Consider the following 18,034-nt stretch of genomic DNA (forward strand, 5'->3'; position numbering starts at 1 on the left):
CATCCCTTACACCACGGCCACTTTTTTCATGGGCCCATTGGGTGATGACAGGGATGGCTGGGGAAAGAGGCTGAGTGGTGTCCACAGAATGGGTCATCCCATCCATTTGATTATTAAAATCCTCCTCTGCTGAGGTCACCCATTGGTGAGCACTCACATGGGATACAAATGTCTTCACAATTTTTGACCACTCAGAGAGGCCCTTCCACATACCTCTTCCCCAAATATCTTTGTTACCAATTTTCCAATCATGCTTCGTCCAAGTCGATGGCCATCCAGTCAAACCATTGGCTACAGCCCATGAGTCACTACACAATTGCACATCTGGCCACTTCTCCTTCCATGCAAAGTGCACAACTGGTGCACTTCTCGATGTTCTCCCCACTGGGAAGATTTCCCTTCACCGCTGTGCTTCAGGGATGTCCTAGAAAGAGGCTGTAGTGCTACAGCTGCCCACTTTCAGGCAGTGCCTGCCTATAGTGCCGAACCATCTGTGAACCAGACCCTAGTCTTCTCTTCCTCTGTCAACTGATCATAGCGAACTCTCCATGAGGCCTTCAGTGCAGGCTGGGGGAGAGAAGGCAGGTGGCAGGAGTGGAGACCAAGGGCATTTGAGTCATTTCCTCATGTAACTTACTTGTGCCTTCGGGACCTGCTCTAGCCCGATCACATATAGACCACTTCTGTTTGATGATGGAATGCTGCTGTTCATGACCCACTTTATGGCTAGATGGGTCAGAAAGCACCCAGTTCATGACAGGTAGTTCAGGTTGCATGGTGACTTGATAACCCATAGTCAAATCTTCAGTTTCCACCAAAGCCTAGTAACAGGCCAAGAGCTGTCTCTCAAAAGGAGAGTAGTTATCTGCAGAAGATGGTAGGACCTTGCTCCAAAATCCTGGAGACTCCCACCGTGATTCACCTGTGGGGTCCTACCAAAGGCTCCAAACAGTAGCTGCCACTGACACCTCAAGCACCATTGGATCTGCTGGGTCATATGGCCCAAGTGGCAGAGCAGCCTGCACAGCTCTACTACCTTTGCAACTGCTTGTGAATCTATAATTATTTCAAAAGAAAGTTTAAAAAAATCAATACTGCCTTATAAAAAATGGTTCTGCCATTTTTCTCACAACTTTTGCTACAGGCATTATTTGTACTTTCTGCACAAGGAAATGTAGAATAGCATTCGGGAGAAGGTGGCTTCTGAGCCTGCCGTGCTGTTGTTTCCAGAGCTTCAGGGCTTGGCTGTCAACCTTCTGCTAACTGACTGCTTCTATGTGCCAAGGAAAGCACAGAGAAGTGTTTGAGTGTCAGAAAAGCACATTTGTCCTTAATTTTATTTTGACAGACTTGTTTTATAGTCTCATGTTTTGTGTATTTTTGTTTTTGTTTTAGATGGAGTCTCGCTCTGTCACCCAGGCTGGAGTGTAGGGTGCAACCTCAGCTCACTGCAGCCTCTGCCTCCTGGGTTCAAGCAATTCTCCTGCTTCAGCCTCCCGAGTAGCTGGGACTGCAGGTGCCCACCAACACGCCTGGCTAATTTTTGTATTTTTAGTAGAGATGGGGTTTCACCGTATTGGTCAGGCTGATCTCGAACTCCTGACCTTGTGATCTGCCCACCTTGGCTTCCCAAAGTGCTGGGATTACAGGCGTGAGCCACTGTGCCTGGCCGTTTTTTGTGTTTTAAAATACTGGTTTTTAACATTTTGTTAAGCTACTTTAAATTGGTTTTGCAAGTAGATCAAATTTGCACATTACAATGACTTCAGTCTCTCTTCCAGTTGTCTTTTTCTCCTCTTCAGTCTACAAACATTCTTCAAGTCATTAATCCCCTTCTTCACCCACCGCAGAACATCAGCTTTCAGCCTAGCAGCCCTGGAATCTGATACTCTCTGCTTCCTTTAACCATAGAACATTTTAAAGGAGCCATCTGAGATCTACACTCCCTTCTACTTTTTCACACGTTTTGTGCCTGCTGCACGGCTCTAGCTGGTATAGTGTGAACTAAAAGAAAATAAAACCAGGACTTGTATTCAGCATAAGAGATCATTTTTGAGGGTTCCTTTGTCCATGTGTAATTTCATTGAGAGTAGCTGTCTAATTTTAAATGAAAAGTTTTAAAATAGTTAATTCTCTTCTGATGTACATAAAAAGTAGATTCCTCTGTATTTAAACTGTATTCCCAATGGTGAGGCCTGGGGCTTTGGCAGGGAGGCTGACTCATGGTTCAGTGGCTTATTTCCCTGGACTCAAGGTCAGCAATAGCCATTCCTCATGTGGTAGAACCATCACATTTGTTTAATAGTTAGATTTATGTTCTTCTCCCACAAGTAGTTTTCATCATCAGAAAATATTTGTCAAATATCCAATTGTAAAAGGTTTATTCAACTGTGTTCTACAAAGGGAAAAATTTAGTCACAATATCCAAAGGATATTATAAAAGTAATTAAAATTCCGTATACTTCTAGACATGGAAACATATTCATAATCTATTGTTCAACCAGAAAAAGCAGATTAAAAAGTAGAGTTTATAATGTAAAGTTTAAATGTACACATTTTAAAACTGTAGGCATATATTTGAATATATTTTTCCAAAAGGATCTGGAGTGATGAACCAAATGTTTCCAGTGGTGGTTCTTAGGCACAGAGGGTTTAAATGTCGTTTTTATTTTCTTACTTGTAATTTTCTGTATACTCTGCATTGTTTACAATATGAAGGTAGGAATTTTATGTTTAGAAAGAGTTAAATTATTTTCATTTTATAAAAAGATTCTGAGGACATTTGTACTTTTGAGGAATATTAGTTACTAAGATTATTACCATTGATCCATATGAGAACCTTAAAAAATTAACATTGACATCTTTTGTAATAAAGTGCCAAATATCGACCGTATTGATTATGATCCTTGAAGAAATATTTATTAAACTATGTGAAGTACTTCAGTAGATTTCTTAAATAAAACAAAACGGTGCCCCTATGTCTCTGCATAAAGACACCACATGGAATTAGTGTATCTTTTCCTATTCTGTCCAAGCAACCACATGAAATGCTAAGAACTTAAAATACATAATGTTCTTTTGCACTAATGGAAATTTCTAATTGCACTGAAAGATTTCAGCCTTAAAAAGATCTTTTCTTGGGCAAAAAAATATATTCTTAAAGAAGTCAGGAACATCTTAAGAGAAGCAGATGTTGAATGTTGTATCTCCTCTTCCCTTTGGTATATTTTTGGCATGTGTCTTCTGTTATTTCTTTAAAAGTTGCTTTTGAATATCTCTTTTAATTGCTGTAGGTCCTTATTTTAGCTATTTACTCACTTGCAGGCAATGTCTTGGGCATGCTTTGTGTTAGATCTTGGTTTCTCTTCATCAGGTGACAGTGGTTGAAGTAAAGGGATTTTTAAAGTAGGATTAAATAACAATACTTAGTACTTATAGCAGACATAAAAATATTATCTGATAGACTTTTTATACTAGTGTGTTTTAAAAGTACCTTTTTATCTTCTCCCTTTTTTGGCTTTGTTGGGTGATGTTTTTCATAAGTACAGAAAAACATTGAACAATTTAATTGTGTAATTCATCTTCATGTCCGTGAATGTTAGATACCAGTATCATAAAATTTGATTAAATATGCAAATATCCTTGAACATATAAAATACCCAGTCCCCTAGGTGATTACTAAATGAGTTTCTTTTGGCTCAGAATCTAAAATGTTTTTTAAGAAACCAAAATGTAAGTTTCTTTTTGCAATGTGTTTCTGTACTAGTATTTGAACTCTGAAGTATCTAATGGTTTTTGAATCCACTCTAATATAATGGTGTAACATTGGAAAGATCTGTCTCACGGGACCCCTAAATTTACCCTTCCTCAGAGCAGACAGTTTTATAGCCCTCAGTATTAAGATTCAGACCACAAGCTCAGCAGGAGTCAATAGATCAGTCAGAATGGAGCCTCGCTGAACAAACCTGAAATCAGAACGATGAAACATTGAATCATGACATGATAGTAAGGAATGCCTCCAAAGTAATTGTCACATTTGCTTGTAGTGACCTTTATAAAATACCCACGCTTGAAAATGATATTTTTAATGTTTCCTCCTCTAAAAAAATTGTCACATTCTTAAAATTGGAAACATTGCCAGAGTGGCAATTGTCTGGTGAAGCAGAAGTGCTGCATCATGGAGTGAAACAATTCTTGGCTTTGCCCCATGAATCATATTTTTTTTAATTTCGGCTTTATTTTACTTATTTTTAAAAATTTAATTTAGATTCATGGAGTACATACGCAAATTTGTTATATGGGTGTATTGCTTGATGCTGAGGTCTGGGTGTCTAACGGTCCCATCACCCAAGTGGTGACCACAGTACATGATGAGTCATTTTTCAGCCCTTGTCCCTCTCCTTCCCTCCGCATTTTGAAATCCCCAGTGTCTATCATTCCCATCGTTGGGTCTGTGTGTGCCCAATGTTTAGCTCCCACATATAAGTGAGAACATGCAGTATTAGGTTTCTTTAGCTTATTTTACTTTCTAAGAAATGGATTTATGAGGGGCTACCATAGAGAAAAGGAATGTTGATAATTTTCTTTCCTGTTGCTCTTCCCTGCCATTTCTTCTCCCTGGTATTTTCTTTGCAGGTCTGTGTTGTCGTTTGTTTTCCACTTGTTTGTTTTTTTCAGCATTGGTTTTGGTGCTGTTGACTTAGGTTGTGTGCTACAGGGATCTTGGCTATAGTGAGCCCTTCATGGCCTCACATGGCCCCTCACAGAGGTCTGTGTGTTCCATGTCTGTGCTGTATTTTGCAGGGGAGGCAGCGTATAGGCTAAAAGGGTGCTTGGCTTCTTCTACATCTAAGACATGTCATGTAACCTCTACTGTAACCTCTACCACCTTGGTTTCCTTATCTGTGAAATGGAAGGAAATAATCACATATACCTCCTAGAGTTCTGAGATGCAAATAAGATCATCTGTGGAAGTGAACACATGGTATTTGGTGTCAAGTCAGCCTTCAAGTGTTATTTTTACTATCGTCTCTACCATCCCACCATCACCAACGCTGCTGTTGCTGCTACTACTACTAATGCCACTTCTATTATTTTAATCCAACAAGGTCTTTTCCCAGAAGAAATTCCTCTCTTGTTGTAGAGCGTGGGTGATGGGAGACGAGGGACCTTGGGACCATACAGATGGTGCAAATCTACTTTCTTATGCCACTTCATAAGGGTAGACTCTAGGTGGAGCTAATCATGTGCTTTAAATTGTTGCATTGCAGCATCAGCCATATTGTTTTCCAGGATTTGCGTGGTAGGAGTTTGGCAGTCCTTCCTTCTGGTGGTCTGTGGCACCCAATCATCTGCCACAAAAATGCTTTTCCAGGTTCTGCTTCTTCTCATCTACACTTATTGAGTTGTGGAAAATTTTAGAGAGTTTCTTATTCTGAAAAAAAAAAAAAAGCCATTAATATTCAGCCAGTATCTATCAAGCAGATACAATGTGCCAGACCCTAGATTTGCCTGTGAGCCTTCTGGGGTGGATACACCTGCTGGTCCCTGCTCTTGAAGAGCTCTCAGTGCATTAGTGGAGACAGGTAAACAGGTGAGCAGGACATATGAGGGAAAAGGACAAATTCTTTCTCAAAGTTCATCTGAACAAGATCTCTTTTTCTCAGAGTCCTTGATTCCCCATGAGGAAACACCGAACCAACAATTTTGAGTGCAGTTGCCTCCAAGACTGCTGATAGAAATGTTAAGAGGATTTGAAACTTATCAAGCATAGAACTAGGTACAGCAGAAGATCTCAGGCTTTAGAAAAGAATATATTTTGGCTTTGGGGAAAAAAGTCCTTGGAGACTTTTTTATTAGAGCATATGAAGTATAGATTCATGCATAACACTAGAATATTGTAAGCTAAGAGAATTTTAAGATGGGAAAATAAATTGTGAGCATGGGTAATAAGATAAAGCTTTGAGCATGGAGGCATCCAGACCCCAATTAGTCCCTGGCCAGACCCCAACCCAGGAGACAGTTAACTGTCCAGGGACCAGGAAGAGAAGATCCTTTAGAGGTCCTTGACTCTGGGCAAAGTTGCAAGAATAAGGCCACCTCTGTGGAGTCCCTATGGGTAACGATCATCCCGTGTAAGGTGAAGATAGTAACTAATTGCTGCTGCTGCTGCTGCTGAAACCTGGCCTTGCTGAACTTGGAGCTCCTTGAACCTCAGAGCTGGGGGTCACAAACCAGGACTTGCTGGACCAAACACTGACCACAGACATACTTCGTTCACACATGGCTTTACTAGTGGAGCCTTTCTAAACTTTCTGCTTTCTGTTCTCTGAGAAAATGGGAGCTGTAGCAGCACTGGCTTGCATTTCTGCGTAATCATAAGAGGTTGCTTTCCAGTTCCAGTTGCTTCCTTGCACCATAGCAACTCCCTCAGTCCCCAGGACTCTTTCTTGTCACACACCTGCAGTTGCTTTGCTGACTCATACCACTTGCTTGACCCACATAGGCATTTGAATTCACTACTCCTGACCTAGAAAATTCCAGAAAGAAGGAGAATAGCCAGGGTTCCTAAGGGAGAAGGGCTCTGCTACCCTTAGGACTAGGATGTCCCTGTCTAATGCTCCCTGATGTAGGCGGCGGTCCCCAGAGGAGAGACTCAGAATCACTTTGGAATGATTAGACCATACAGAGCTGTGGTTCTCGATGGGAGGATGTGTGGAAAAGGCTGATGACCAGCAATTAGGTGTGAAGTCTTCTTATTCTGTGCCTGCTCTGCAGACCCAGAAGCCTTAGATGTCCTCTCCTCTGAATCCTCCCAATGCCAGGCTTAGATGGATCTACTGCCTGCCTCATCATCCAGGTACCAGCCCAGGAGCTTCCTGCTTGGCCTAGGCTGATGAGAAAGGCTATAGTGGGCTTTGCAGAATGTAAAGGGTTCGGATTGTCAGAAAAGTTGGAGAGAACATTCCAGAAGGGCAGAACTACAGAGCAAAGAACCGGAGGTGGGATTAAATGTGCCATGTGGCAGGAACATTTGGGGACTGACAAGAGCAGAGGAACGGGTCTACTCAATGTGCCCTTGAATGCTAGGTGAACACTCTGGGGGCTTATACCCAGAAAAACCAGTCATTGTTAATTTTAAATCGGGGAGTATCCTGAAGAGTGTTGGTGATGAGGGAGCTGAGTATGGTATAGGTTGAAATAGTGAGAAATAAGAGGTGGAGGAGTCATTGGAAGGTGATGACTTCAGTCACCTTGGATTTCTTGGATGCTGGTAATGGCAGGAGAGTGGAGAGACAGGGATGAGTCAGAGACAACAAACACAATACAAACAAAGAACCCAAGAAAATCTTTTTTTCTTATTGCACAAGCAGTATGTTTTTAATGTAGGAACTATAAATAGTCAGAAGTTTTAAATGTAACCGTCACTCCGAGTACCCAGAACCCTGAGGGTTACTTGTTGCTATCCTGGGGAATAGCTTTCTAGATGATGTTTTCTATGCATAGGTTGTATCCATCTTTAATAAAAATACGATTTTCCAGCTTAATTTTCTAATGTATAAGTCCATCTTTAGCTTTGTTCCACATTAGTAAACATTCATGTACAAAACTTTAATCATTATTTCATTTGCTGTTCATTATTCATCATGATTTATCTCTGCCAGCCAATTAAGATCTTTTCCATTTTTGGCTGATGTAAACACTGGAATAAATATTTAATGTAGATATCCTTATTCATTTGATTGAGCCATTTTGAACAGATTGAGAGGACTCAGAGATGGATGCCTTCTTTGTCCTTCGTATCCAATGATAACTCAACATTTGGAGCCTGAAGGATTTGGGGCATGATGGTGATATTATTGAAATAAATGAGAAAATATGGAAAAAAGAAGGATTAAGTCGTAAAGGAAGTCTGTAAACTCAGTAGTAAAGAAATTTTTGCTGCTATAGGTGTCAGTAATCCCTGTTAATAGTTGCTTGAAATTTTTATTTTTTTCTCATAGAACAAGAGGTTAGAGGCTGGTGGATGCTGACATTTGTTCAGCTGCTCCACAATATCATCAGAGACTCAAGCTGCCTCTTTCTTTATGCTCCTCCATGTTTGGCCTGTTGGCTTGTTGCCTCATGTGCTGAGATAGCTGCTGTTGCTTCTGACATCAGAGCCATGTTCCAGCTAGGAGCAAGGTGGAGTAGGGATGGCTGCCTGTATCCTTTTTATAAAGAAAACAAAAGCATATCCAGGAGATCTTGCCCCTGACCCACGCTCCTCCCTACTTCTCCCTGACAGGACTGAGTGTCATGGCCACCCCTAATTGCAAAGGAGGTTGGGAAAGGAGGAAGTTGAATTGCCAGACTGACTCGAGCTATTTTGCCTGAGGTTTGGCCTGAGTCTGAGTTCTGCTAACAAGTCACAAGAAAGTGGGTAGTGTCTGGTAAGCAATTAATAGTGTCTGTGTGCTATGCTTTGAGAAATTGAGTTACTGGGCATTCAGGAGGTTTTGTTGTAGGCAGTAAAGAACCCCTGATATCTGGGCCAAGGATCCATGATAAAAGAGAAGATTAGAGGGACGGTTGCAGAACCATAGAGAGAACAGAGGTTGATTAATCAGACGCACAAAAGTTAACAGATTATTCCATTTGAAGGAGAAAATCCTGTGAGAAGTGAGAAGAACTATGCTTTACTACATTATACATAGATGGTTTCATTTAATTCATGTAATTTTCCTAAATGAGAACCTAGTCATTCTACACATATTTATTGAATGTTTACTATGTGCCAGCCACTGAGTTAGGCACTGGGAATACAGTGGTGAGTAAAACAGGCAAAGTCTCTTCAATGCTGAGCTCACAGGTTACTGAAGGAGGTAAAAAAAATAACCAGAGGGGCACATAACAAATAATGTCGGTAGAAATAAGCACAGCAAGAAAACTTATAGTTAAACATGGGGATAGAGAGAGCAAGAGATGTGTATTTCTGACACCACGAAGCAATTTCCGCTGTCACCATTTTATTGCCAAGGACACTGAGGCAGGCCAGCCAGAATCCCAAGTGACCGGGTGGTATTCGGCAGAACCTTGCTTATGATCTAGGTTGGACTCTGAAGCACATGGTTGGGAAGACATCATGCAGCTGGGAACTGGGGAAACATTTAGTGTCTGCATCTAAGTGGAGAGCTGGAGTCTCTCATGGGACTCGGTGAGAAGAATTCAAGCTTTATGTACCATAAAGCTCTTTGGAGTTTTATCTTTGCTCTACGTCAGGAACACTCAATGCATGATTTTTACCATGACTTCTTGGTCTCTGCTGGCAAAGTGTTGTTGTTCAGACAAAAGGACCGTACCCCACCATGCCATGAGCCATGTGGGACATACCAGCACCTGCTTTGTGTGCAAGCTGGAGGGATGGTTGAAAAGAGCACAGGCTCTGGAGTCTGACTGATTGGGTTTGCACACTTACTCTCCCACTCGTTGGTGCATAAACATGGGCAAGGTAACCTCTATGGGACTGAGTTTCCCCACCTGCAAAGTTTCTACTGTGTTGTAGTGAAGAGCATGTGAGATAAGGCAGATAATGGGAGCACAAGAAATGCTTAATAAACACTGTGTTATTTTTGTTGGTAGCGTTTAGAAACTCTTTGCATTATTTTCTGTTATGCTCACATTGCAGAGCTAGCCTCAGAAAGACACGTTTTTCCATGCAGAATTCTCACATTCACAAGTTTATAAATTGTGAACAGCCTGGCGACATGATAAGGCACTGTGTCCCCCCGATGGCATATTTCTGAAGCACAGCATGCTCGAAATTTTATCTTCCCATTTTACATGCTTTTGCAGACAGCACAATATGGAACCGGTCAGGCTCCTAATTATGACAGCAGTCCAGAGCCAAAATCCAATCATCCAGTTGACAAAGGACTTGGTACAGAGAACGGTGACCAGCTGTTCCCCATCTCCAGTGAGCAGCGAGTAAGAGGAAATGGGTTTAAGCTGCATGAAGGATTTGGGTTATTTATGGCAGAATTTCCTGACCGTGAAGGTTGCTCAACATTAGGACTGGATTACAGAGAGAGGTTGTAGAATTCCCGTCTGTGGAGATTCCGAAAACACGTTCTTGTTTGCGAGGTTACTACAGATGCTGCCTTCCCACTGTGCGTTCTCTCTTGTCGCTCTCCCTTTCTACCCATCTGGTCCTTGTAACCAAAATGAACCTTCACTAAGACATTGGGGGCAGGGCTGTGATGTGGAGAAGGGAAAAGGGATCACAGTGAACTGGTCAGAACATCATCCACTTTTTGACATTTTGATTGCAGGCTTCGGCATTTTGGGTGAGGACACACAAACACAAATTCATTTAGTTAACCTAGGACTGAAAAGACCACCTGGGCCAGGTGAAAAACAAAAATGGTCAGGTTTACAAGTTTGATGAACTTGGAGAACACGTGCCCCATCCTAAGGACACAGGCTTTACTGTGGTCAGCCAATTCTTTTTCTTTTTTTTTTTTTTGAGATGAAGTCTTGCTCTGTCACCCAAGCTGGAGTGCAGTGGTGCAATCTCAACTCACAGCAACCTCCGCCTCCTGAGTTTAAGTGATTCTCCTGCCTCAGCCTCCGAAGTAGTTGGGACTATAGGCACCCGCCACCATGCCCAGCTAATTTTTTGTATTTTTGGTAGAGACGGGGTTTCACCGTGTTAGCCAATTCTTATCACAAGGCCTGTGGGAATGCACACTGTTGCCAAGCTGATTTTCAAGAGCGGTATGAAATTTGGGGAATTTTAAAATTCTGGCAACTAATGTTTTAAGAGCCAGTTATGTACGTACCAAGGCGAACACAGATCTGTGGGTCATAATTCCATGTGCACAGCGCTTGTTTGTGACCTCTGATCTGTGAGGTCACTTTGGTCTGTTGGCCCTTCTAGCAAGTAGGGGAATGAGCATCTCTCCAAGTTCAGACACGGGTTTGAGGTGGCAGAATTTGTCTTTTAAAATGGAAAACCTATATATTTACATTTATGAGCTGAACCATAAGAAATTGACATTTTTATGTATCGACAATAATCAAATATTGTCAATTTCATGTGCTTCAATCTAAAAGGAATCATCCACTTAAGCGAAACTAGAATCTGAAATACAGACTGTGTTCTGTCCTGCAGCATCAAACATTTCTGCCTCCTCTGAGACGAAGAAAGCACTCACTCACTGTTCTGGCACCCCACGTTATTTACTAGCAGACCGTGCCTGGCAGATGGAGGTGACATCAGCCATTGCCTGAGTAACATCCATCTTCTCATTTGCACCAAGCAGCTTAAAGAGTCTGCCCTTCCAGGGACTAATGGCTTTAACATTGTTGAAGTTCCTTTTAGCAGCAGCATAGCCATTTGTGGAAATTTTTCAGATAATCATCTTTCTCTTCTTTTGTCTTTCCATCAATTAGTTATAGGCTATCATTTTCTACAGATATTAGTTTCTATCGATATCATTGCAGAAATCAACTGGACATAGCTGAGGGTGAAACAGTTGTTATCCTCAGGCAGGTAGACACACTCCACCTCCAAAAGCAGTAAGATCAGTTTCTTCCCGGATCCGCAACTGCAGTGATTCAGGTGTGAATCGGATTGCTTACTGATGGTGCATTCTCTTGAACAAAAAAAGTGCATTGAGGGAGACACAGCTGGCAGACGACCTAATGGGAACGTGGAGGGGAGGTTCCACCTCAGATGCCACATCTTCCCTGCTACTCCCAGACCAAATCCTGAGGTTTGAAAAGGGGGTTGGTACCAAGCCTTTGTCACGTTTGAGAGAAGGACAGGAAGAGAGCCTCACTTTTCTCACTGGCTTTCCCATGCATCCTAGAACTCAAACTCCAATGAAAGCATTTCTTTAGTTCCAAGAGCTCTCTGGATGAATAGGGTAATGGGTTTCTTTTTATTTTCTTCTTTTTTAACTATTTAATGTTGACTTCATATTGGTTTATAAACTGCAACCTCTTCGTGAATTTCCTTCATAATATAGAAAATTTATTTTGACCAAATGGATAATGCATTTTTATTGTCTTAATTAACTGGAATTCCAACATTCCCTTCCCCCATTTCTTTGCTTTTAATGAAAAGTAGCAAATGAATAAAAACCATACAAAAAGAGAGGAAAAAAAACTATAATCAGAGACTTAACCAAACAAAACTCCCCACTAAAACCAAACTTTGCAGAAACCATTTTCAAAGTTCCTATGAAATCAATCATCTGGAGATATATTTTGAAGGGAAAAAAGTGCTCTGTAAAATGATTAGCTTAGTTTCTTCATGTGACCTAAAAAAGGGCAGGTGAATATAATCTACTTCTCACCCCACTGATGGCAAATACTTTGAAAGTCATATTAATCATTTAGAAAGTATGTTACCACACATGAGACACTCCAGCTGCCTCTTTGGTCTCATAAGTGTGTACAGAATTATTTTTATGTGCCCAAAGCACCTAAACCCTACACGCTCTGTGTGGCTGACTGAGAAACTGCAGAGCAGATGTCTGAAGGACTGATGTGCTGAGCCCTGGGCTATGTTGTGAGGCACAGCCATCTCCAGCTAGCCTTCCTTGTATCCGACGCTTTTTAGACTTTCCCACTGACCACAGACTCCCCACAGCTTTGTGCCTCGGTTTGTAGATTGATGGCAATGCAAGGGGACTAAAAGTAAAGAAAGATAAATGTCAAACTCTTATTCAGAGGAAGGAAGAGAAGGGAAAAGAGCTATAAATTTAAAAATATTTTTTCATGTTTACTGAGCCTGGTAGCAGAGATACATGGAAACTCATTGCCTAGCAGTTGTTTAATGCTGATGGGTGGAGTCATCATTATTACTATCATCAAGAACTTTTATTTACTCAACACTTTCTGTATGTCAGGCACTGTCTAAATGCTTCTCATGCATCGATGCATTTAATTTTCACAGCTCTGTAAAATAAGTACAGTTGACCCTTGGGCGACATGGATCCGAACTGTGTGGGATCACTAATAACAGATTTTCTCTTTTTTTCACATAAATTTGTACTTTCATTTCTTATTCTTGAGGTTAGATTCTAAACCCTAAAGATATCCAGACTGGTATTAGATCTACTTATCTATAGCCAGAGACAGCTTCTATCATGTTGTCCTTAGCAGCCAAGGTTATTAAAATGTCTTTCCTCCAGGAAGATCCAATAGGAAAAAAGACAGAAACCTCTCTGATTAGGCTCCAGCCAAACCCCACCCTCCATCAAATTGACTGGATAGGCATAATGGAAACCAGAACATGTGGTTTCCAAAAAAGAAAAATCCTATGAGGGAGGGGAGGAGGGGAGAGGAAGGATTCAGTCAGTGCCCAGAGTCAAATTGAGTAATATCAATTTCGCTCACCTGCACACATCTTCAGGTTGCATGTTCGTGGAGTAGTTTAGGAATAAATCCATGGTTTATAGAGTACTAAAATACCTAGTTGTCTGCTTTATTACATTATGGCTTTCCCAAGCAGTTTCCAAGGCAAACTGGCAGGAGAATTTGACTGAAACTGCATGCAGGACTGCAGAGATTCCTCTCCACAGTTATAGAAGGGACTGTTGCAAGCCTGATTGTTCTAGAACTGGGCGCACCAGGTCTGAGTGTTCCAGGAGTGGTTGCCCCAGGACTGGATGTTCAGGCTCTGATTGCTCCAGCTTGAATTGCTCCAGATCTGGTTGTTCCAGACTGGAAGATTCCCAGTCGTGTTCACCAGGCATTCCCGGTGGTAGGAAGAGTAGAGGCTGGGGTAGGTAGGTGCTGAGGCCTGAGTCACACACACCATTGCTATTCTGTGGCCAGTTGTTTTTCTGCCACCTCTTAGATTTCATTCTCTGGTTCTGGAACCAGGTCTTCACCTGTTTATAGCTCAGGTTCAGGATGTTGGAAAGTTCTTGCATCTGCTGAAGGCTGAGGTATTTCTGTCTCTGAAATCTATCAATGGGTACAAACAGCTGGGTGGAAGAGAACAAAGTTCTGGTCTTGTGTTTCTTGACCGGGACCTTGTCTTCCTTTTTGGGGGCACTATTCTCTGCAGCAGTGGGTTGTTTGCCTTTGGGACTGGTGGGAGAATCAGAGCTCTCCTGAATAAGCAGATCCATGGAGGAAGGAAGAGGAGAGACGGTCTCCGTGTGAGGCATGTCAGCGGGAGACATTTGCAAGGATGGATAGTTTTCTTCAGGCCCACAAATCACAGGCATAAGTGAAGATTCTTTACAATCAGATGCTTCGAAGCAAGGCAGGCTTTGGGGACAAGCTGGATCCATACTCATGTTATTACTGGGGAAGAGAAGGAAAAAATTTAAGAGCTGGACTGGAAAAAATGGCTAAGGCAGCATTAAGACTTTTTTCTGGAAGGTCTTAGAGAAATATGACCTCCAGAAGTGAAAGTATCAAGAAGTTGGGATGAAGTAAATCAGCTCCACAACAACAGGAGGCAACCAGCTCAGTCCAGCAAAATGTCAATAACTAACAGATTTTCTCCACCTCTGCCACCCCGAGACAGCAAAACCAGCCCCTCCTCTTCCTCCTTCTCCTCAGCCTCCTCAACATGAAGACAAGGAAAAAAATGTGATGATCTACTTTCACCTAATCAATATTAAATATATTTTCCTTATGATTTTCTTAATAACATTTTCTTTTCTCTAGCTTACTTTATTATAAGAAGATAGTATATAATGCATAGAACATATAAAATATGTGTTGATTGACTGTTTATGTTGTAAGTAATGCTTCCAGTTAACAGTGGGCTATTAGTAGTAAAGCTTTTAGGGAGCCAAAAGTTATATGCAGAGTTTTGACTGCACAGGGGTCAGCACCCCTAACCCGTGCATTGTTCAGGGGTCAACTGTATTTTATATTCTATAGTTGAGGAAATTGAGGCACAGCAAGATTAACTCACTTGTCCCAGGCCACACAGCTAGTGAATGGTAAAGCAAGGATTGAAACCCAGGTTCTTTTTTTTTTTATTTTATTTATTATTTATTATTATTATTTTTTTGAGACGGAGTCTCCCTCTGTCGCCCGGGCTGGAGTGCAGTGGCCGGATCTCAGCTCACTGTAAGCTCTGCCCCCCGGAAACCCAGGTTCTTAACCATGGTGCTGACCTGCCTCTTTTGATAAGTGTGCTAGAGAACATTTGGTTTATTTCCGAAAGCGTAGATGCATTTTGTAATCTTTTTCTTTTGTTAACAATTACCATTTAATTTTCCTCCCTAGCAAGGAGGTCCTTTGGAATCCTTCAAAAATTGAAGCATGTTTACTTCATGATTTTTTTTGCCAATACAAATCGGAAAATTTTCTCTCTAACCTGCCAGCATCTGAAGATAAAGAGAGGAGAACCTAGTGGTTTTTATCTTTCTCAAAAAGATAACGGAAAATATGACTCAGGGGGGCTCTTGAGAGATGCTGTTCCCATTGCTGATGTTCAGTGTTTTATATCTTCTTTGGAGAAAAGCATCCAAGGTAAAATATGCTTACAACTCTGCCAAGGTGTAAACCTCAATACCATAATAGGAGAGCTTGGGTGAAGAAGGAGTAAGTTCAGGAATAACTTGACTCTATCTTGTGATAAATTCTGAAGTGATCTGTTATGAAAGTCCCTTTCAGACCTGGGAGGTCAGAATCGATTTTCCTTAGTGTGAACCACAGGGATTTCACAGATACAGTGTAATGGGGGACCAGAAACACAGATAGACTCGTGCCTGGATAGCTGAGCTTCTTAGACTTGACAAGCAGCCTTCTGCTTGACTAGCTGAAAACTCAGGCACGTGTGAGTCTCTTTCCCTCCTCTGAAAATGAGGCAATTGGACCAAACAGTGGAGCTGTTAAAAAACAGGCCAATTTGGACCTTACTCTAGCTCTAGTAAATCGGGCTCTAGGAGTGGAGTCCAGGTATGTGTATTTTCCTTGGGTGTCATGAAGAACCCGTAGATGGCTACTTTCTAACCAGAGTGTGTGCTAATGGCAGGCTCCGCTTTTATTTCTCTGTCTCTTCAGACAACAAGCATTTGTTGAACGCTTACTGCGCGGTGGACAGAACAACAGCCATTGTGCTGATGACAGGAATTCTGCAAGAACAAGGTCCTCAGGGTCCTTGCCTTCAAGAAGCTTAAAGTCTAGATTAGATGAAAGATACTAACAGGTACAAGAGTAAGAGAATTAGGCTGGGCATGGTGGCCCACACCTGTAATCCCAGCTACTCGGCAGGTGGAAGCGGGAGGATTGCTTGACCCCAAGAGTTCAAGACCAGCCTGGACAACATAGTGAGATCCCCACCACTCCAATCTCTTAAAAAAAAAGTGTAAGAGAATTTCAGATGGGCTACAAGTTGTGAAGAAGATAGAACAGGGTCATGACGTGGAGTCAGGGAGGTAAGGACCAGAGAGGGCATCTCTGAACGGAGACATGTGGGGGAGATAGGATCTCAGAGATGTGAAGGAGTCAACCAGGAGGAGAGCATGCTTAGGACAAAGCTTGGGAGGCTGGAATGTGCAAGATATGCTCGAGTAAGAGGCAGTAAGCAAAGGCCAGAGTGACTGGAACATAAAAAAGGAGAAGCAGGCAGGCAGGAGAGAGGAGCAGAGGTCAGATCTCAGTCCTTGACCATGGCTGTGCATTGGGACTTTATTCTGAGCATGATTGGGAGCCATTGGAGGATGGAGATTGTTTTCAGAAATGAATTGGTTCTTGATTTTCATTTGAATAAGACCATTTGGGCTGCTCTGTACGATACCTGACAAGGTGGTTATAAAATTATTACTTGATATTTGACTAATTAGGCTTTATTTTCTTAACTTGGGATATAACTTATATACTGTGAAGTTTACTCTTTTAAAATATACAGCTCGGCTAGGCGCAGTTGTTCATGCCTGTAATCCTAACGCTTTGGAAGCCCAGGAGTTTGATGCTTCAGTGAGCTATAATTGAACCACTGTGCTCCAGTCTGGGCAACAGAGCGAGACCCTGTTTCTACAAAAGTTTTTAAAAATTAAAAAATATTCCCTGGGCGTGGTGACATGTGTCTATAGTCCTAGCAACTTGGGAGGCTAAGGTGGGAGGATTGCTTGAGCCCAGGAGTTTGAGGCTGTGGTGAGCTATGACTGTGCCACTGCACTCCAGTCTGGGCAATAGAGCAAGACCCTGTCTCTAAAATAAATACATACATACATACATACATACATACATACATACATAAATACATAAAGGTACACAACTCAGAGGTTTTTAGTACATTCACAAAGCTGTGCAACTATCACTATTATCTGCTTTCAGAATTGAATAATAAATTGCTTTAATTTGCAAAAAATGTGACGGTATAGGAAATCATAGCACTGATCCTAGAGTAAGTAAAAGAAAGCTTGACTGGGATGATGGAGAAAACACTCAGGCCCTCCCAGTCTACATATCTAATGGAAATTTTGTGTGATGATGGATATGTTCTGTATTGCACTGTCCATATTGGAAGCCACCAGCCTCACGTGGCTATTGAGCACTTGAAATGCAACTGGTACTATTGAGGGACTGGATCTTTTATTGCACTAAATTTAAACAGCCACAGATGGATGCCATATTGAATAGCACAGCTTTATGGCAACTTACAAATTCATAGTCTTATCTGAGGTCGTTTTCCCCAACTCTCCTACCTCCCCAGTGTCCAAAATCATTGAAATGTTGAAGCATATTTATGGTATTTATACCTAATCCTCAGTACAAAGAAAAAGCTGGAGAGTTCCCACAAGGAATCTAGATGACAAGAGGCACAAAGGATGGATGGTGGCTGGGCACGGTGGCTCACGTCTATAATCCCAGCACTTTGGGAGGCCGAGGCGGGCGGATCACAAGGTCAAGAGATCGAGACCATCCTGGCGAACATCATGAAACCCCGTCTCTACTAAAAATACAAAAAAATTAGCTGGGCATGGTGGCGGGCACCTGTAGTCCCAGCTGCTCGGGAGGCTGAGGCAGGAGAATGGCGGGAGCCCGGGAGACGGAGGTTGCAGTGCACCAA

General features: G+C 41.9%; 1 protein-coding gene and 1 pseudogene across 1 annotated transcript in view; one reads left to right on the forward strand and one right to left on the reverse strand.

Moving 5' to 3' along the window:
* The first annotated feature begins 8,287 nt into the window (after positions 1-8,287).
* Positions 8,288-18,034, forward strand: part of SGPP2 (sphingosine-1-phosphate phosphatase 2) — a 122,503-nt gene continuing 112,756 nt past the window's right edge. Inside the window, exon 1 of the mRNA XM_011996015.1 lies at positions 8,288-8,432. The gene's annotated coding sequence lies outside the window, so the exon portion shown is untranslated. The remainder of the gene's footprint in view (positions 8,433-18,034) is intronic.
* Positions 13,383-14,297, reverse strand: LOC105551002 (annotated as a pseudogene).

This window comes from Mandrillus leucophaeus, unplaced genomic scaffold, assembly GCF_000951045.1.
Source record: "Mandrillus leucophaeus isolate KB7577 unplaced genomic scaffold, Mleu.le_1.0 Scaffold1135, whole genome shotgun sequence".
NCBI lineage: Eukaryota > Metazoa > Chordata > Mammalia > Primates > Cercopithecidae > Mandrillus > Mandrillus leucophaeus.